A 21,142-nucleotide genomic window follows, 5' to 3' on the forward strand; every position below is an offset into this window, starting at 1 on the left:
GGCGTCCCAAATCCCGCGCAGGCGCAGTGCCGGCGATTGCCTGCGCCTGCTCTCTGATAATACGGCTGAGGGCAACAGCTTCAACATCGTCACTGGGCATGCGCCGAGCCCAGTGACGATGTTGAAGCTGTTGCCCTCAGCCGTATTATCAGAGCGCAGGCGCAGGCAATCGCCGGCACTGCGCCTGCGCGGGATTTGGGACGCCGACGAGAGGAGGATCGGGTGTTTGCAGACCGCGGCGCTGAGGAGGGGGGGCGGGTGTTGAGGACTTAGCCGCGCCTCTGGGAGGCGATTCAGCTAAACATGGAGGCGTTAGAGTTTTCATATTTAGGCGGGCACGGCACTTCAGAGGGGCACCGTGGAGAAAGAAAACCGCCCCTCTGGGCTCCAGTCCTTACAGCGTCATTTGCTTATCCTAAGAATCGATTTTTAGAAGAAAGGACAAGACTGACATGGAAAAGAAGAACACAGATGGAAAAAAGGTACTTTATTAAACATGGATCCATGAGTACCTTTTTTCCATCTGTCTTGTTCTTTTTATTCTGTGTCTTGTCATTTCTTCAAAAAATCGATTCTTATGATATGTAAATGACGCTGTAAGGAGCCCAGAGGGGCGTTATTCTTTCTCCACGGTGCCCAGGAACGCCCCTCTGAAGTGCCGTGCCCGGCTAAATTTGAAAACTAATAACGCCTCCAAGTTCATCTAAATCGCCTCCCAAATCCGATCCTCCTCTCGCTGGCATCCCAAATCCCGCGCAGGGGCAGTGCCGGCGATTGCCTGCGCTATGATAAGATGACTGACGGCACTACGCCTGCGCGGGATTTGGGATGCCGGCGAGAGGAGGATCGGGGTGTTTGCCGCAGAGCGGCACTTAGCCGTGCCTCTGGGAGGCGATTTAGATGAACTTGGAGGCGTTATTAGTTTTCAAACTTAGCCGGGCACGGCACTTCAGAGGGGCGTTCCTGGGCACCGTGGAGAAAGAATAACGCCCCTCTGGGCTCCTTACAGCGTCATTTACATATCATAATCGATTTTTTGAAGAAATTACAAGACTCGCAATCAAAAGAACAAGACAGATGGAAAACAGGTACTCTGTTAAACATGGATTCACGAAAAAAAAATTGGGGGTAAATTGCTAGTGACAGATTCCCTTTAAGGCTACTTTCACACTTGCGTTCAGAGCGGATCCGTCTGGTGTCTGCACAGACGGATCCGCACCTATAATGCAAACGCTTAGATCCGTTCAGAACGGATCCGTTTGCATTAACATGAACAAAAAAAAAAAACATATTTTTTTTTTGTTCATGATAGTGCAAACGGATCCGTTTTGACTTTACATTGAAAGTCAATGGGGGACGGATCCGTTTGAAAATTGAGCCATACTGTGTCAACTTCAAACGGATCCGTCCCCATTGACTTACATTGTAACTCTGGACGGATCCGTTTGCCTCCGCACGGCCAGGCAGACACCCGAATGCTGCAAGCAGCGTTCAGGTGTCCGCCTGCTGAGTGGAGCGGAGGACAGATGGAGCCATACTGATGCATTCTGAGCGGATCCGCATCCACTCAGAATGCATTAGGGCTGGACGGATCCGTTCGGTGCCGCTTGTGAGAACCTTCAAATGGAACTCACAAGCGGAGACCCGAACGCAAGTGTGAAAGTAGCCTAACATGGCACCCCAAATAAGGAGATCTGCAGGCTGCAGCAGATATCCCATGTGACAGGTCACCCCCAGGAAACCCCTAACAGTTTCTGTAGGTCATGTATAAATTTATTTAATGGGGGTGTGGCATGGGAGGAGCAAAGTCAGGAAGTGGGAGGGGCCATGGTGGGTAGTGGGCGGGGTTAAGGGGCCCAATTCAGATTTTTGCTATGGGGCCCAGTGATTCCTATGTACGCCTCTGATTCTCACCTGAGTTAACAAGACGATTACTGAAATGATCTCAGCAGGTCCTTTAATGACAGCAATGAAATGCAGTGGAAAGTTTTTTGGGGATTAAGTTAATTTTCATGGAAAAGAAGGACTATGCAATTCATTTGATCACTTCATAACATTCTGGAGTATATGCAAATTGCTATTATAAAAACTTAAGCAGCAACTTTTCCAATATTTATGCAATGCAATAAGCTTGAAGTCATGCATATATCAAGCATCAACTATACACCATACATCAGATCTATACAAAGCGTAAGCCATATACCGTATGTCCTCTATATACCAAGCATCAACATCATACACCGAACATCAGCTTTATACAAAGCATCAACCATACACCGCACATCAACTTTATACAAAGCATCAACCATACAACGCACATCATCTTTATACAAAGCATCAACCATACAACGCACATCATCTTTATACAAAGCTCAACCATACACTGCACATTATCTTTATACAAAGCATCAACCATACACCGCATATTATATTTATACAAAGCATCAACCATACACCGCATATTATGTTTATACAAAGCATCAACCATACACCGCACATTATCTTTATAAAAAGCATCAACCATAAAACCATGGTCTCCTGACAAATATCTGCGTATTATTGCATCCAAGACAAAAGTGGGACAAATTGCTGAAGAGAACAGACCTCATTTCCAGACTCCGTCTCTGTCTTACTGTGCATCACGATAGCCATTGAGAGTGGTTTCATGAGGTCAATGGATCCTCTGTAACTGCACATCTGGCTCGCAGGCCAATGTTGTACAAACAACTTCTGTTTTTGTAGACACTTTGCCACCCTAGGCTTCGGATGTTACGTCCAATTTCACTTGCAATACAGAAACGATCGCTACATATCAATCTTCTAATTGCATGATCCGTCCTTACAGAGGTTCACCTTTCCCAATCACCGGGGAACACAATGTTAGCCCCTTAAGGACCTGTGCTGTACATGTACGGCGCAGATGTCTGTGACTTAAGGACCAGCGCTGGGGGAAGAATCTGCGGGGCTCTGGGGAATGATCGAAGGGGAATCGCGCCACCATGCCAGATAAGGGCAGCATGGTGCTGAACCGCCCCCCTCCAGCCCCTGATCGCTGCTATTGGCTGTATTCTTCAGGCATGTGCACCGCAGCTCCGGCTGCGATACAGAGCTTCAGCGTCTGTCTCCTCCTAGGTCAGACAGGGGACACCAGTGTTTTGGGTCCCCTGCCAGCGCTGCTATTGATTGGCTATAGCTGCCCAGGAAGAGGCAGAACTTCCCTGCATGCAGCCATTCTAGCTGGTGACTGCAGGCAAAAAAGGTTCTGTGCTGCTAGTGGCTTCCTGGGAATTGTGGTGCACCACCACTGCATTTTAACTCTTTTCTTGCTGAAAAGAAGAACATCTGGAATAGCTGCACCGATTTTTATTTTTTCATTTGCAGCTGTTCCAGATCCCTAAACCACCCTCCGTCCCTGTCCCTTATCGCACACATTATTTTTTTATTTTTTTTTACCATTTTCCAGCACTGCACCACTTTTTCTGCGTGCGAGCTGTGACTGCCAAGTGCTGTTCAGTGCGTACCTGCCTGATCAGCACCTGCAGATTTATTTGTGATGATATTTTGGCAAATTTTTAATTTTTTTAAATATATATAGCTTTCTATATTTTTATATATATATATATATATATATATATATATGGTGAAAAAAACAAACCGGCAGCACCACAACTGAAACAAAAGCGGGTGCAAGGTCCGAGCACGGCAACTGGAGCTTACCCACTACAGAACAAATGGAAAAATCGGACAGCACTCCAGACGGTTTCTTCGGTAAAGCAAGTAAATTTAATCACCCATGTGGTGGCAGCAAAAAAGCAACGTTTCGGCTCTACATGAGCCTTTCTCAAGCAAAGGCTTGAGAAAGGCTCATGTAGAGCCGAAACGTTGCTTTTTTGCTGCCACCACATGGGTGATTAAATTTACTTGCTTTACCGAAGAAACCGTCTGGAGTGCTGTCCGATTTTTCCATTTGTATATATATATATGTATATACACACACACACACACACACACAAAGAATTATTAGGAACACCTGTTCTATTTCTCATTAATGCGATTATCTAGTCAACCAATCACATGGCAGTTGCTTCAATGCATGTAGGGTTTGTGGTCCTGGTCAAGACAATCTCCTGAACTCCAAACTGAATGTCAGAATGGGAAAGAAAGGTGATTTTACGCAATTTTGAGCGTGGCATGGTTGTTGGTGCCAGACGGGCCGGTCTGAGTATTTCACAATCTGCTCAGTTACTGGGATTTTCACGCACAACCATTTTTTAGGGTTTACAAAGAATGGTGTGAAAAGGGAAAAACATCCAGTATGCGGCAGTCCTCTGCTAGAGGTCAGAGGAGAATGGGCCGACTGATTCAAGCTGATAGAAGAGCAACGTTGAATGAAATAACCACTCGTTACAACCGAGGTATGCAGCAAAGCATTTGTGAAGCCACAACACGCACAACCTTGACTACCTTGGCTACAACAGCAGAAGACCCCACCGGGTACCACTCATCTCCACTACAAATAGGAAAAAGAGGCTACAATTTGCACAAGCTCACCAAAATTGGACTGTTGAAGACTGGAAAAATTTTGCCTGGTCTGATGAGTCTCGATTTCTGTTGAGACATTCAAATGGTAGAGTCCAAATTTGGCATAAACAGAATGAGAACATGTATCCATCATGCCTTGTTACCACTGTGCAGGCTGGTGGTGGTGGTGTAATGGTGTGGGGGATGTTTTCTGGGCACACTGTAGGCCCCTTAGTGCCAATTGGCCATCGTTTAAATGCCACGGGCTACCTGAGCATCATTTCTGACCATGTACCCATCCTCTGATGGCTACTTCCAGCAGGATAATGCACCATGTCACACAGCTCGAATCATTTCGAATTGGTTTCTTGAACATGACAATGAGTTCACTGCACTAAAATGGCCCCCACAGTCACCAGATCTCAACCCAATAGAGCATCTTTGGGATGTGGTGGAACGGGAGCTTCGTGCCCTGGATGTGCATCCAAAATATCATAACAAAAACAAAGACAGGTGCACTATGCGGTCTTACTAACCCTCGTACTGGTGTAAAATTGAGAATTAGCCAATTTTACACCGCGCCAAGGTTTCTCAAGTAGCTCGGGAACCTAACGCTAAACCTACCTGGGCCGTATGGGCAATACCAGGAGCCAGTGGGCGAATTACAGGTGCGCAAGGTCCGACTCAAAGCAATCTCAAAGTAACCTCCAGCATGTAACCATGCATACAATGGGAGGAGGCAGAGAGCTCTGAGCCCCACCCAAGACTGGCTGATATAGCCCGGGCCTCACATGTGCACCAGAATGCTGCCTGTGGATGGAAATAAAGGCACATTCAGACTAGGAGTTTCTACACCTCCCCAAAAATTTAGTGCACCTGTCTTTGTTTTTGTTATGTTATTTTGACTGCTTATCACATCCACACAATTGCTATCCTGTGTAGGATGTCCATTGTGGTACTTGTGGTCCGCTGCAGGCATCCTCCATTGTATGCATTTTTGCTGGGGATTGCCACTAGCAACAGGCCACAAGTGCAGGATCTGCCCCCCCGGTATAGATGCACCACTGCATATGGGGTTGACCACTTCCTGCTGTTTAATACCATGCCAATTTGTAGTCTGGATGTGCATCCCTCAAATCTCCATCAACTGCAAGAGGCTATCCTATCAATATGGGCCAACATTTCTAAAGAATGCTATCAGCACCTTGTTGAATCAATGCCACATAGAATTAAGGCAGTTCTGAAGGCAAAAGGGGGTTCAACACCGTATTAGTATGGTGTTCCTAATAATTTTTTAGGTGAGTGTATAAAGTCAATGATGATGCAGCTGGCATTCCATCATAATCATCATTATTGCGGCCCATACATAAGCAGAGTAATGCAGAGCAATATATATTAGCAGGAGCGGGTGGTTAGTTTAACTGTCATACTCACTGTTGAGTTGTCCTTTGTATTGCTGATTTCGGTGGCGTCCCACCCGATAGCTCACTCACCCTGCTTCTTTCGATGGCTGTATCCTCCGCAGCGCCGGCTGCTAAGTGCCAAAGTTGGCGTCCCACGTGATGTGGGTTGTGTCACGTGACTGTTTTACCTTCGGATCGGCCGTTCAGATACTGCGCTGCTCCTGCTTGTCCAAATATAATAGGCTTAGGTTGTTTTATGGATTTAGTCCTTCTGAGTAGGTGTGGGTCTTGGTGGGAGTCTGAATTATTTTGCCAGATGCGTTTCGAGATCTCCAACCTCTTCTCATTTGCCACTCTTCTTTGTAAAAACACTCCAAATGTGTCAGATTGCAAGTGCATCTCCTGTGTCCTCTTCAGATCACCGCACAGATTTTCAATCGGATTCAGGTCTGGGCTCTGGCTGGGCCATTCCAAAACTTGTATCTTCTTCTGGTGAAGCCATTCCTTTGTTGATTTGGATGTATGCTTTGGGTCGTTGTCATGCTGAAATATAAAGTTCCTCTTCATGTTCAGCTTTCTAGCAGAAGCCTGAAGGTTTTGTGCCAATATTCACTGGTATTTGGAACTGTTCATAATTCCCTCTAGCTTAACTAAGGCCTCAGTTCCAGCTGAAGAAAAACAGCCCCAAAGCATTATGCTGCCACCACCATGCTTCACTGTGGGTATGGTGTTCTTTTGGTGATGTGCAGTGTTGTTTTTGCGCCAAACATATCTTTTGGCATTATGGCCAAAAAGTTCATCAGACCATAACACCTTTTCCCACATGCTTTTGGGAGACTTCAGATGTGTTTTTGCAAAATGTAGCTTGGCTTGGATGTTTTTCTCCAAGCCAGGCTACATCGTAAGAAAAGGCTTTCATCTTGCCACTCTACCCTATAGCCCAGACTTATGAAGAATACGGGAGATTGTTATCACATGTACCACACAGCCAGTACTTGCCAGATTTTTCTGCAGTTCGTTTAATGTTGCTGTAAGGCCTCTTGATAGCCTCCCAGACCAGTTTTCTTCTTGTATTTTCATCAATTTGGGAGGGACATCCAGCTCTTGGTAAAGTAACTGTTGTGCCATATTTTCTCCACTTGATGATGACTGTCTTCACTCTGTTCCATGGTATATCTAATGCCTTAGAAATTCGTTTGTACCCTTCTGCCGACATACCGTATTTTTCACCCTAAAAGACGCACCTTTTTTCCCCCCAAAATGGGGGGGGGGGGGGGAGTTAGTGGGGTGACTATAGGTGAAATCTGCGGTAAAAAAAAAAAGCATATCCGGCGCTTACGTTATATGATATATGACTGTACCTGCAGTCTGTAGCGCTCGTAGCACTCACATGTCCGGCGGGCGGCAGGCAGCGGGAAGCGGGCAGCGGTGCGGGTGTCTGCGATCCGCCGCAGATAGTGATGGTGGTCTGTTCCTGGTACGGGCCGGCCGGCCTCAGTAAGTGCTGGGTTGTATCGACCGGCCGGCCCGCGCTGTTATGGAGGAGGAAATGGAGCGCAGGACGCAGGAGCAGGAAGACTAGGGGCGGAGCTGGCACGTGTGACAGGGAAGTCTGCTCTGCCCCTCGTCCCCAGTCGTGAGAGGATCCGGTATAAAAATGTTTGTGCAGGCAGTGTTTTGCACATTTCCTTCCCCCCACTTTACATTTAAAATGCTGAAAGACATCCCTAAGGAATGCCAGTGTGAATAAAGTGTCACCCATAATAATAAAGTGATGTGCCCTGCCAGAAAGACATCCCTAAGGACCCCACTGTTAATAAAGTGCCCACCTCCTAATAAAGTGGGCACTTTATTAACAGTGGGGTCCTTAGGGATGTCTTTCTAGCAGGGCACATCACTTTATTATTATGGGTGGCACTTTATTCACACTGGCATTCCTTAGGGATGTCCTTCAGCATTTTAAATGTGAAGTGGGGGGAAGGAAATGTGCATAACGCCAATCTTGACAGCCCCCCCCCCCTCCTAATAAAGTGCCCCCCCTCCTAATAAAGTGAGCTCACTCCTAATAAAGTGACCCCCTTATTAAGGCGTCATGCAGACATCCGCGGAGCACTGTCCATGATATCCCAGCTTGCTGTCCAGCTGAGTGCACGAAGCGCATGGTGTCATTGGTTGCTATGACGCCGTGCCCTTCGTGCACTCAGCAGGACGGGATTTCACGGACCATGCTCCATGGATGTCTGCATGACACCTTAAAGTGTCATTGGATCCCCCCCTTTCCCAATAAGTACGGTACTGTATGTAAGCAGCATATCCCCCCATAACATTGTGTTAGTGGCAGATCCCCCCAATAACATTGTCATCCAATGATGTTCTTAGCTACAGTACCCCATAATTGTAGTGCTAACAGTTCTTCCATTACTGTATTCTATTGCAGAAAATTACCGTAGTCTCCTGCTGCATACTGTACAATTCTGAGCGATGTCATAGCAGAAAAGGCTTTCTTATAAAATTCCTTTTAAACTAGAGGTGATAAAGTACGCCAAAGAGCATGGAAACAAAAAAATGCCCAAAGAATATGAGTCCAAGATTCTTTCTTTCTTTTCATAAATTTGTGCTGGATTCAAGAAAGAAACATGGCTATGAAATAGGCCAGATTGGGAACATGGATGAAGTTCCGTTAACCTTCGATGTTCTATCGAATAGGACCGTTGATGTGAGAGGCGCAAAAACCGTAACTGTAAAGACCTCTGGACACGAGAAAACGCATTATACGGTTGTCTTGTCCTGCTGCGCAGATGGCACCAAACTGCCACCAATGCTGATTTTTAAAAGGAAGACCATGCCAAAAGAGGTGATCCCACGAGGAGCAATTGTCCATGTTCACGACAAAGGGTGGATGGACGAAAATGGCATGAAAGTATGGATCGAAAAGGTGTGGTCCTAACGCACTGGAGGACTTCTGAAGAAACCTGCCCTACTAGTGCTTGACCAGTTTTGGGCACATATCACTGAATCCACAAAAACAAGATTTAAGGAAGTGAACACCCATCTGGCAGTAATTCCTGGGGGGCTTACCAGCCAGCTACAACCTCTGGACGTTTCCATTAATAAGCCATTTAAAGTGTTCATGAGGGAGGAATGGAACAAGTGGATGGCAGCTGGGAACCATGATCTGACTCCCACTGGACGGATGAAGAGGCCCACCATCACCCAAGTCTGTGAGTGGGTGAAAACATCATGGCAGGCAGTCAACGATGAGATCGTCGTCAAATCCTTTAAAAAGTGTGGCATTAGCAATGCCTTGGATGGCACTGAGGACAATATGCTGTACAACGAATCTGAAGGCAGAGATACTAGTGATACTGAGCCACAGAGGGCGATTAACCTGGACAGTAGTGATGAGGAGTTTTTGGGGTTCCCTGATGAATAGAGGAGTACTGTACCTGGACATTTAAGTCAATAATGATGGTTATTAATGCTGCTGGTTACTACTGTTAATGTTTACATTATTAAAATATTGGTCTATTATTTTTTTTAAAGTTTTGACACACCTTTTGTCCAAGTTCCCCCCCCCCCCCCCTATTTTCACACTCTAAAACCAGGTGCAGGTGCGTCTTATAGGGCGAAAAATACGGTACCTTTCAACAATGATATCCCTCTGATGCTTTGGAAGCTCTCTGTGGACCATGGTTTTTGCTGTGGGATGCGACTAAAAATTTCAGGAAAGACCAACTAGAGCAGCTGAACTTTATTTGGGGTTAATCAGAGGCACTTTAAATGATGGCAGGTGTATGCTGACTCCTATTTAACATGATTTTGATTGCTTAATTCCAAACACAGCTACATCCCCAGTTCTAAGAGGGTGTGCACACTTATGCAACCACATTATTATAATTTTTTTTGTTTTCTTCCCTCCACCTAAAAGATTTCAGTTTGTTTATCAATTGAGTTGTACAGTTTATAGGTGACATTAAAAGGTGGAAAAAGTTCTGAAATGATTTATCTTTGTCTCATTTTTTTTTTTTACAGCACCGAAACCTGACATTTTAACAGGGGTTCGTAGACTTTTTATATCCACTGTATGCCTATATACAAAAGAAAACCTTTGGAAGTCAACGTACTCTTCTGAGGTTATTTACGGCACGCCTAAATTGAGACTCTATATGCCTAAAAACTATATGGACTAAACTACATTTTACTTTTCTTACAATTTTTATATTGTATTGTATTATTTATGCATTTTATGTTTGGGATTTTAAGTTGATATGTATTTGATATGTACCAGAATAAATAAGGATTTTACACATTAATTTAAATCTGATCAAATTATACCAGATGTTGAGTGCCTGCCTATTATATTGTTAAGATTTCTATTTTAGTTTGACACATATTTTAGGTCAGATTTTTATTTATTTTTTTCCTTTTTTTTTTTTTTACACCCAAAGAAAACCTTTAAGGATAGGGAATGCGAAAAGGTGAAACAGCTATGACATGACAGGTGATAAGTGTCTGATTGGTGGGGGTCTGACTGCTGGGAACCCCATGATCAAGGGAACGTGGTCTTAAAGGGGTTGTCTCACTTCAGTAAGTCGGATTTATCATGTAGAGAAAGTTAACACAAGCCACTTACTAGTATATTGTTATTATCCATAATGCTTCCTTTGCTGGCTGGATTCATTTTTCCATCACATTATAGACTGCTTGTTTCAATGGTTACGACCACCCTGCAATCCATCAATGGTGGTCGTGCTTGCACACTATAGGATAAAGCACTAGTCTATGTGTGCTTCCATGGTTCTGGCCACCAGAGAGGCAGAGCTTTTGCCTATAGTGTGAAAGCATGACCACCACTGCTGGATTGCAGGGTGGTCTTTAACCATGGAAACGAGCAGTGTATAATGTGATGGAAAAATTTATCCAGCCAGCAAAGGAAGCTTAGTAACATATTTTATGAGGCCGAAAAAAGAGATCTGTCCATCCAGTTCGGCCTGTTATCCTACAAGTTGATCCAGAGGAAGGAAACAAAAACCTGTGAGATAGAAGCTAATTTTCCCCATTTAAGGGGAGAAAAATTCCTTCCAGACTCCAATCAAGCAATCAGAATAACTCCCTTGAACTCTTTTAGTGAACTCACCATCACCACCTCCTCAGAGAGTTCCATAATCTCACTGCTCTTACCGTAAAGAATCCTCTTCTATGTTTGTGTACAAACCTTCTTTCCTCCAGACGCAGAGGATGTCCCCTCATCACAGTCACAGTCCTGGGGATAAATAGATGATGGGAGATATCTCTGTACTGACCCCTGACATATTTATACATAGTTATTAGATCACCCCTCAGTCGTCTTTTTTCTAAAGTGAATAACCTTAATTTTGATCATCTTTCAGGGTACTGTAGTCCCCCCCATTCCAGTTATTACTTTAGTTGCCCTCCTCTGAACTCTCTCCAGCTCTGCTATGTCTGCCTTGTTCACAGGAGCCCACAACTGTACACAGTACTCCATGTGTGGTCTGACTAGTGATTTGTAGTAGTAGGACTATGTTCTCGTCACAGACATCTATGCCCCTTTTGATGCAACCAATTATCTTATTGGCCTTGGCAGCAGCTGCATGACACTGGTTTCTACAGCTTAGTTTGCTGTTTACTAAAATTCCTAGGTCCTTTTCCATGTCAGTGTTATCCAGTGTTTTAAAATTTAGTATGTACGAGTGACTTGCATTATTCCTTCCCATGTGCATACCCTTACATTTGTCAGTGTTAAACCTCATCTGCCACTTATCTGGCCAAGCCTCCAATCTATCCAGATCACTCTGTAGCAGTATACTGTCTTCTTCCATGTTAATTACGTTACACAGTTTAGTGTCATCTGCAAAAAATGATATTTTACTGTGCAAGCCTTCTACAAGATCATTAATAAATATATTGAAGATAATAGGGCCCAATACTGACCCCTGAGGTACTCCGCTAGAGACAATGACCCAATCTGGGTGTGTACCGTTAATAACCACCCTCTGTTTTCTATTACTGAGCCAGTTACTTACCCACATACAGACATTTTCTCCCAGTCCAAGCACTCTCATATTATCTACTAACCTTTCATGCGGTACAGTGTCAAATGCTTTGGAGAAGTCCAGATATACAACATCCATTGATTCGTCGCTGTCAAGTCTAGAACTTACCTTCTAGAAACTGAATAAATTAGTTTGACACGACTGATCCCTCATGAAGCCATGCTGATATTGCGTTATTTGATTATTTTCATTGAGGTACTCCAAGATAGCATCTCTTAAAAAACATTCAAACTGTTTACCTACGACAGATGTTAACCTTACCAGCCTATAGTTTCCGGGCTCTGTTTTCGGACCCTTTTTGAATATTGGCACCACATTTGCTATGCGCCAATAATGTGGAACACTCCCCGTCAGTATAGAGTCCATAAATATCAGAAATAAGGGTCTGGCTATGACATTACTTAATTCTCTTAGGATATACGGGGGTGTTTGCCACCTGGTCCTGGCGATTTGTCTATTTTAATATTTTTAAGATGCCGCTGTACTTCTTCAGCAATATGGGTAATAACAGTATATTTTTAAGTTGTCCGTATTAAGTTTCTCTACATAATAAATGCCACTTACTGAAGTGAGACAACCCCTTTAAGACCCTTGTGTACATAGATTAGCGGTAATGTAATTGAATGTCTCCAGACCCCTTTTTTCATGATCAGTGGGTGTTCCAGCAGTGAGACCCCCAGCAATCTGATATTTATCACCTATCCTGTAGAAAGGTGATAGGTCATTATGGTAGGACAACCCTTTTAAATATATTGTAGATTATGTGCAATCTGAGGAGGTTAAGATTTGATAAATTTCATTACAGACATTTATGATTAAAGGGGTTAAAGCGGTTGCCTCACTTCAGTAAATGGCATTTATCATGTAGAAAAAGTTAATACAAGGCACTTACTAATATATTGTTATTATCCATACTGCCTGCTTTCCATCACATTAAACACAGCACGTATCCGTTACGACCACCCTGCTATCCAGCAGCGGGGGCTATGCTTACACACTATAGGAAAAGGCTGGAAGTGCGCATAGGCTAACACCTTTACCTACAGTGTGCAAACACGGCCAGCACTGATGGATTGCAGAGTGGTCAAAACCATGGAATACGAGCAGTGTATAATGTGATGGAAAAGAGCCAATATGGAGAATCAGAATACATTAGTAAGTGCCTTGAATCAACTTTCTCTACATAATAAATGTCATTTGTTGAAGTGAGGCAGCCCCTTTTAAGTGTGCAACACTTGATAGGGCTAGGCAAAAAATGTCTTGGTGCATGCATTGCATGTTTCCTGTGTGTGATAGGACCTGCATACGTCTTGTATCTGACTGACTTAAGAGCAGGATATCCATATATGTGTAAGGCTACTTTCACACTTGCGGTAGCAGGGTCCAGCAGACTATTCCAGTGGGGAAGAGCCTGCCGGTTACGCTAGCCCACCGTGCTCCAGCCCCATTCACTATAACAACATGCTGAGAGGCGGCCGGACAGGACAAAAACTACAGCGGACTTCCGGCGGCACAGTGGGCTAACGTTAGCACGGATGCAGGAGGCTGTTCCCCCAATCCTGCTGGACCTTGCTACTGCAAGTTTGAAAGTAGCCTAAATTCTGTCAAATGTATGTTTTTGCATTTTGCTGTGAGTGTCTACCATCATACTTCATCTTTAATATTTCTGTTATCACTGTAAGGGCTCATGAACACGATTGCTGGATGTTTTGCAGTCTGCAAATTGCGGATCTGCAAAACATGGATACTGGGTGTGTGCATTCCACATTATAAAGAACAGAACAGCCGGCCTCTAATAGAACAGTCCTATCCTTGTCTGCAATGACGACAATAATAGGACATGTTCTATCATTTTGTGCAACGGCCATGCGGACATACAGACAAGGAATGCACATGCAATTATTTCCGTTTTTTGCGGCCCCATTGAAGTGAATAGTTTCACATACAGGCCAAAAAAAAAAAAGGCACGGACATGGAAAAAAAAAAAGTTTGTGTGCAGGAGCCCTAAGGTGGGCACCCAGAATCAGTTACACTGATAACAGTGTAACAGTGACCATGCTGATAGATGTCCCGTGCCAAAAGTGCCTTCAATGGACACATGAGAATCAGAGCTGGGTGAAGAAGAAATCAAAGAAGGTGGCTTGTCTCAGTGTACAATCATGTGCCTTGTGAGAAGATGGCACAAGTATGCACAACACAAAGTATGCCAGCTGGCAAGGGCAGTGTGATGATATGGGTAATGTCTGCTGGAAAACGGTCTTGGTTTCCATGTTTGTTTGACAATTCCCACCAACCTGATTATTGTTGCAGACCAATTCACACCTTAAAAAATTGTTGTCCAGGAATAGAAAAACAGGTTTGCCTTTTTCTTTTTTTCCCCTCAAAAGCAACACAATCCCTGTCCATGGGTTGTGTCTGGTATTTTAGCTAAGCATGACACTGAGCATTATCCTTACACAGTGCATCATCTATATAATGTTGTGGACATTTTATTACGATGTGTTTTTAATATATTGTGTATTGTCATCATGTCAGTGTCAGGGTAAACCATTGGAGTGGGTATCTTCCTGTGTATGTGGAGACACAGCTGCAGGAAGCAGAGGTCTCTGTTGGCGAACGGTCCATGTGCTATGCACTGGGCTGTGGGCAGGGGGAGACTGATGTGTTCGGCAGAGCAGTGTTTTCTTGGCGAATGTATGGACGCCGGCTAGGGCCCCCGAACAAGACGCGGATTTATTGGCTTGGCATGGATGCATTTGTTAAGAGAACCATATATCAAAGGAACGTGTGTTTGTTGTCTCAAGTGCGCCTGATCAGCCGCTGGAAATAATGACGTTGTCCTGTAAATAAACATGCATGAGGATCATAGTAACTTTATTGGGCATTGATCACTGAGCAAGGCTGGATAAAGTTCACTCCAGTGGTAATGGTAGATTATTGTATACATGTGTTTGTTAGCTGGCTATGTTATTTTAAGTGATGGTGGTTTCTCATCTTCCTGTATGTTTGTTACATGAAGGAAGTAGTCGGGTGACGGGCTTGCCCCTTTCTATTGTTACACCCTTTTGTGGCTAAGAAATAAAAGTGAAAAGACTGGGCAGAAGGAGGAGTGCTCAACAGAAGTCTACAATGAAACACCACCTTGTCTGACTCTTGAAGAGGGTTACTTTTACTTACACAAAAGAGCTTGGTACGTGTGCTTTTAAGCACGGGGGAAATTCTTTATGGTTGGCAAACTTCGGTGCACTTTTAGCGCAGCTTGGATATGTACGTCTGATGCAAGCAAATTTCGACAACAATAAGCATCATCCATACCCTGGCCTGCACATCATTAAATATGAAGCACCACCAATTTGAGCATCTAAAATACATCTATATACCAACCATCAATGACATACCAAACATAATATACAGTACAGACCAAAAGTTTGGACACACCTCATTCAAAGAGTTTTCTTTACTTTCATGACTATGAAAATTGTAGATTCACACTATGAATTAACACATGTGGAATTATATACATAACAAAAAAGTGTGAAACAACTGAAAATATGTCATATTCTAGGTTCTTCAAAGTAGCCACCTTTGAACACGGTCCGGCGTGTTACAGTCACAGTCAACTGTGAGTATCCTCCATGTATTTTGTCCAATAGGTTAAATTTAGAGACAGAGTGAAAACCCTCAAACCTGTCACATTAAAGAGACCAATATATAGGTGCTCATTAGCCAAAAGCTACTAAACCACGGAAGAAAGTTTAGTTGCAATTAAATATTACTGGATAATTCCTGGCTTAATGGAAACAGATGCGGGATGGGGTGCACCCTCTGTCCCAAATGAATAAGATCATGCGGTTTAATTATAATTCAGTCATAGCAGAAATAAAACCTACCGCTACTGTAAAGCCAAGCAGAATATATTGGAACTATAAAAAAATCTGTTATAAGTTATAATTTACTATGAGGTGAGTGTATACAGTACAGACCAAAAGTTTGGACACACCTTCTCATTTAAAGAGTTTTCTTTATTTTCATGACTATGAAAATTGTAGATTCACACTGAAGGCATCAAAACTATGAATTACCACATGTGGAATTATATACATAACAAAAAAGTGTGAAAAAACTGAAAATATGTCATATTCTAGGTTCTTCAAAGCAGCCACCTTTTGCTTTGATTACTGCTTTGCACACTCTTGGAATTCTCTTGATGAGCTTCAAGAGGTAGTCACCTGAAATGGTCTTCCAACAGTCTTGAAGTTCCCAGAGATGCTTAGCACTTGTTGGCCCTTTTGCCTTCACTCTGCGGTCCAGCTCACCCCAAACCATCTCGATTGGGTTCAGGCCCACTGACTGTGGAGGCCAGGTCATCTGGCGCAGCACCATATCACTCTCATTCATGGTCAAATAGCCCTTACACAGCCTGGAGGTGTGTTTGGGGTCATTGTCCTGTTGAAAAATAAATGATGGTCCAACTAAATGCAAACCGGATGGAATAGCATGCCGCTGGAAGATGCTGTGGTAGCCATGCTGGTTCAGTATGCCTTCAATTTTGAATAAATCCCCAACAGTGTCACCAGCAACGCACCCCCACACCATCACACCTCCTCCTCCATGCTTCACGGTGGGAACCAGGCATGTAGAGTCCATCGTTCACCTTTTCTGCGTTGCACAAAGACACGGTGGTTGGAACCAAAGATCTCAAATTTGGACTCAGACCAAAGCACAGATTTCCACTGGTCTAATGTCCATTCCTTGTGTTCTTTAGCCCAAACAAGTCTCTTCTGCTTGTTGCCTGCCCTTAGCAGTGGTTTCCTAGCAGATATTCTACCATGAAGGCCTGATTCACACAGTCTCCTCTTAATAGTTGTTCTAGAGATGTGTCTGCTGCTAGAACTCTGTGTGGCATTGACCTGGTCTCTAATCTGAGCTGCTGTTAACCTGTGATTTCTGAGGCTGGTGACTCGGATGAACTTATCCTCCGCAGCAGAGGTGACTCTTGGTCTTCCTTTCCTGGGGCGGTCCGCATGTGAGCCAGTTTCTTTGTAGCGCTTGATGGTTTTTGTGACTGCACTTGGGGACACTTTCAAAGTTTTCCCAATTTTTCAGACTGACTGACCTTCATTTCTTAAAGTAATGATGGCCACTCGTTTTTCTTTACTTAGCTGCTTTTTTCTTGCCATAATACAAATTCTAACAGTCTATTCAGTAGGACTATCAGCTGTGTATCCACCTGACTTCTCCACAAGGCAACTGATGGTCCCAACCCCATTTATAAGGCAAGAAATCCTACTTATTAAACCTGACAGGGCACACCTGTGAAGTGAAAACCATTTCAGGTGACTACCTCTTGAAGCTCATCAAGAGAATGCCAAGAGTGTGCAAAGCAGCAATCAAAGCAAAAAGGTGGCTACTTTGAAGAACCTAGAATATGACATATTTTCAGTTGTTTCACACTTTTTGAATTAGAAGGTGTGTCCAAACTTTTGGTCTGTACTGTATATACCAAGCATCATCCATACACCAAGTATAATCCTATACCATGCATCATCTGGGGACTTGAAAAAGTATTCATACCCCTTCAAATTTTTTCACATTTTTTCATGTTATACCCACCTGTGTGTAAATTATTCTCACAAGAACTACAGCTGTTCTGTGACGGCCTCAAAGGTTTCTTAGAGACTATTAGCCAACAGTATCATGAAAACCAAGGACTACCTACCCGACCCCCTTCCCCACCTGCTTTTTTAGACATGGCGTGAGCGGGGAGAAGGACCTTTGTGCCACAATCGGTGCCAGAAAAACGTCTAATTTAGGCGTATTTCTGTTTAATAAATGACCCCTTATGTGTGCCAGAAAACTAACACTGCACATAACCCTGAACACACCATCTTCACCATGAAACGTGGTGGTGGCAGCATCATGCTGTGGGGAGGCTTTTCTTCAGCAGAGACAGGGAAGCTGGTCAGAGTTGATGGGAAGATGGATGGAGCTAAATACAGGGCAGTCCGGAAGGATTGCAAAGACTTGAGATTAGGGCAGAGGTTAACCTTCTAGCAGGACAACAATTTTAAACATACAGCCGAAGCTACAATACAATAGCTTAGATCAAAGCATATTCATGTGTTAGAATGACCCAGTCAAAATCTAGACCTAAATCCCATTGAGAATCTGTGGCAAGACTTGAAAATTGCTGTTCACAGACGCTCTCCATCCAATCTAACGGAGCTTGAACAATTTTGCAAAGAAGAACGGGCAAAACTTTCAGCCTTTAGATGTGCAAAGCTGGTAGAGACATACCCCAAAAGACTTGCAGCTGCAATTGCAGTAAAAGGTTGTCATACACATTATTGACTTGGGGGTGGGGTGGGAGGTGAGGGTCTGAATATAAATGCACCCACACTTTCCAGATTTTTATTCCACTTCACACATACTTGCTATCTGGTGTTGGTCTATCACATAAAGTCCCAATAAAATACATTTAAATTTGTTAGTGTAATGTGAGAATTGTGGAAAAGTTTGAAGGGTAAGAATACTTTTTCAAGGCACTGTATATACCGGGCATCCCCCATAAACTGTACACCATCTATAAACTGCACAACATTTTATGAAAAGCATCAGCCATATGACATACATCCTCTATATAGTAAGAATAATCCATAAAATCCACATTATATGTATGCAAAAAATGATCCAAATACTGTGGATTATATACATACCGGACCCCATCTAAACAGGAGTTCTTGCACTGTGTAAATACTCCGGACACATACCCTAAGAAAAGCTCTAAGCACGGAAGATATGTTATATGTAATATATGGCAGAATAAGTGGGGGTTGTGTACTTGCTGCAAAGCTTAGTCAGGAAGTTTACATGGGGAAAAAAGTGTACACCATTAACAAATATGTGATGTGAGCGTCCTTAAAGCTAATGTATCTTAAAGGGAACCTGTCATGTGGATATTTGATTATAATCTAACTAATTATATACAATCATTAACTACTAAAAAGTACCTTAGATGTATTCACTTACTGGTGTGACAGATGGTTACCTCATAATATACACACAAAGATGCTGCATGCTAATGAGCTGATTCGAGTCCAGTGTAATGTCATTGAGTCCAGTGTATATTTAATTCAGAGCTATAGCCACTCCCCGCCCACCTGCTGCTGATTCATATGGAAAATAACTGTCATTCAGCAGCAGGTGGGCGGGGAGAGTCAGGAGCTCATAAATATTCATGACTCATCATTATCAGCTGGAGCTTTTCAATACAAGATGTTGGCAGATTGACTGGGTCAATTAAAGAAATTGACCCAGCATTTTGCTAAAATAATCAGTCACTTATTTATGTTGCCCTTAGTTAGGACACCATAAAAGTGGTGACAGGTTCCCTTTAAGAAAGAGACCCATGCATGTAAATCAAAATGTATGGCAAAATTTTCTTAATGTTTTACTTTATTTTTAATTTTATTTCCAGGTCACTATATCTTGCAGTTTCCATACTGAGGCTGAAAATAGGCTGACCTTTCCTGTTCTGTAGAGAACACTTCTCAGCAGTCATCTCATTATCATGGCTGATCATAAAGCATGCTTACTATACTCGTACAGAAGTTGACGAGTCATCGGCGGACTACTGTTTATTGTGTCCAAGCTGTTCACACAGCAAATCAGAAGTTCAGGCAAGATGGCTGGCCCCATACTCATTTACATTACAACTTAAAATATCTACAATCAGAAAATAAAAACAGATTATAACAAAATAATATGTAGAGGTAATTGTTAAAATGAAGTAATGCACTGTAAGGGATACTTTCACAAATAGATTTTTATTTCGGTTTTGTGCTGCTGTGGAAAATAATTCAATGTGGTCCAGAACAAACAAATAGCCAACCAATGATATTGGGGGTGCTCTTCTGTCTTCCCACTGATGCTTATGAATGCTATATAGTAGATGCTTGGCCAAACCTGCTGTGAAGTGTGTCCGATTCTGACAATAGAAATAAACATCAAGAGAGAGCACCAGCTGTACAGGGCTGTGAGAGTAATGGTCAATGCTAACCTTATATACCTATGATTTATGCGTGTGTGTATATATATATATATTTTTTTTTTTTTTGAGAAAGACCACATTGAGCGGTTGTGTCAGGACTCGAACCCGTGGCCAGTCATGTCCCAGGCAGTAGCTCTACCCACTAGGCTACCGTCTCTCCTTGGACCATTCTCTAGCCCACTTCTAACTACCTCTCTTGTCCTTGCCTTGACCTGCTGATTATTCCAATCTCTTGCACCTGCTCTTTCCCTATAAAACCCAGCCCTTGAACCCAGCCCTTTGCTGGTTATTGTGCCTCCAAGCCTGTAGCAAGCTTCCTCTCTGCTCCTCCACCACTATTGCTGATTTACCATTGTTGCCAACCCGGACCGTTTGACCTTGCTGATTTGCCGCCTGCATTGACTCACTGCCTACCACCGACCACGCCTTTGTCTACTCCTGCTGTTACCTCGCTGCCATCTCTGCTGCCGACCCGGACTGATCGACCACGCTATCTGCCTCCTGCCTCTGTGGGCCTCTGCCACTGGACTCCATACTTCCAGCTCGGGTGTCCTCTGACTCAGGTGAGCCTCGATTGACACTACCATCCTTAACAGGTTGAAACGTTGCAGAGGGGAATAAAAGATCCACCATTTCTTCACTTTAATTGGAGTGCTGCCTCATGCTTTGGATACTATACTTACCTATAGCCGTTTAAGCCTACGGCTGAGAGGATTTGCACCCGTATCATCGGTCTTGTGCTGCTGTGATCCTTTTTTGGTTTATATATATATATATATATATATATATATATATATATATACCTAATTTTGATCTATTCGAATTCTGTATGAACTTAATCATCTATTCCATTGTTTCATAACAAGTTGGCCTTAGAACACATTCTGAAGGCCATCTGTAATCGTGCTGTAACATGAATATTTGTCAGGAAAAGGGAGTATTTCACTCAATTTGGAACATAATGAAGAAGTTTGAAAAATATGTAGTGTGAGCAGATATATAACAATGTTCTCAGGGATTCTAGGAAATGTTTTCTACATAATGGATCCAGATGGTTGGTACACGTGTCCAAATAGGATCCAGTTTTAGAGAAC

The sequence above is a fragment of the Bufo gargarizans genome, chromosome 2, assembly GCF_014858855.1.
Source record: "Bufo gargarizans isolate SCDJY-AF-19 chromosome 2, ASM1485885v1, whole genome shotgun sequence".
NCBI classification, from domain to species: domain Eukaryota; kingdom Metazoa; phylum Chordata; class Amphibia; order Anura; family Bufonidae; genus Bufo; species Bufo gargarizans.